At 38.1% G+C, this 1,234-nt stretch overlaps 1 protein-coding gene across 1 annotated transcript in view; it reads right to left on the bottom strand.

Annotated features, from left to right (window-relative positions):
* LOC102263907 (angiogenin) overlaps positions 1-1,234 on the bottom strand; it is an 8,454-nt gene that overhangs the window by 6,779 nt on the left and 441 nt on the right. The gene's annotated exons all lie outside the window — the stretch shown is intronic.

Genomic DNA, 1,234 nt, shown 5'->3' on the forward strand with positions numbered 1-1,234 from the left:
CTTAAGTTTGTTTATCTATAGAATGAGAGAGTTGCTAACTGTAAAGTCTGAAATTCCATGGTTCTCATTAAGCATAGGAGAATCTTTTCTAGTTTTATTAGCGAAAGTCTAGTGGAATTACAGAGACAAGGTTGTATAAGTTTAGTTGGTAGATAGCATAAGGCACCTTGTGAAAGAAATAGATGATAAGAAGACCTGTGATCCAAACTCACTGAAATGTATCATTTCTTAAGACTCAGCATATTAGCTAAGTCCATAGACCACCTCTAATCAAGGCCCTAGACTGATGCCACACAGGGGCTTCATATCCTACAAAGCAACTTGCTGCTTGGAGGTTGAAGGCCTCCCATCCCAGCCTGGTGAGGTAAAGGAAAATCTTTGCTTCTAACTTACAGAATTTGCACATTAATTCTGTAAGAACTTAGCTAAATTTTTCTCAGGTTTATTATAATCTTGAATCCCTAAGACATCCAGAAACCCAAGCCCAGCCAGTACACACCATGGCCACCAGTATCTAATATCTACTCCCCCACTCACAACTTGCTCACTCATATATTCAATCCTAAATTTCCCCAAAAGAGGTAAAATGAATTTGGAAGAAAACAAGTATGAGACAGATTATTTGTGGTGCTGAAGTGAATATGCCTAGGCCAAGGGTTTAGAGCCTCACATCTGGTCATCAAACTCACACATAACCTTCCATAGTCAAGCACATAAGTGTCAGTCAGCTTTTTGTCAATGAAATATGTCCTCATTGTTCTTCAGACTAACTTTATCATCTGTCTCAAACCAATCCTTTAATCTTCACAAGAATTCATATTCTCTTCCTCTCTCCACAGGCAATGTTTTGTATTCAAGAGATTCATCCAAATTTACACACCAGGGACTTAACTTACAGTCTATGATAAGTAACTATGGTATAATTTCCACACGTTTATATATTCTAGGGCAATATCCCACAAAGTGAAAGCATAACACTGAAGTCATATTCCTCCCTTTATCTCTTTCCTTCTTTCTTCCCTTCATCCTGCCAGTGTACCTTCTTTTGATCTTGAATGTGTTCCACTTGGCTCTTAAAGAGCAATCAAAACTTTTTTAAGTAAAAAAATTAGTAGAGATGATTAGAAGAAAACAAAGCTTAAAGCATTCTTTTTGTTTCTTTCCTTGCTCTGCCACATTTAATGCCTGTTCCCTAGGGGCATCCAGATGCCCTTCAGCAAATGGCTTCCCCAGG

This window comes from Myotis brandtii, unplaced genomic scaffold (genome assembly GCF_000412655.1).
Source record: "Myotis brandtii unplaced genomic scaffold, ASM41265v1 scaffold2136, whole genome shotgun sequence".
Classification (NCBI taxonomy): Eukaryota; Metazoa; Chordata; class Mammalia; order Chiroptera; family Vespertilionidae; genus Myotis; species Myotis brandtii.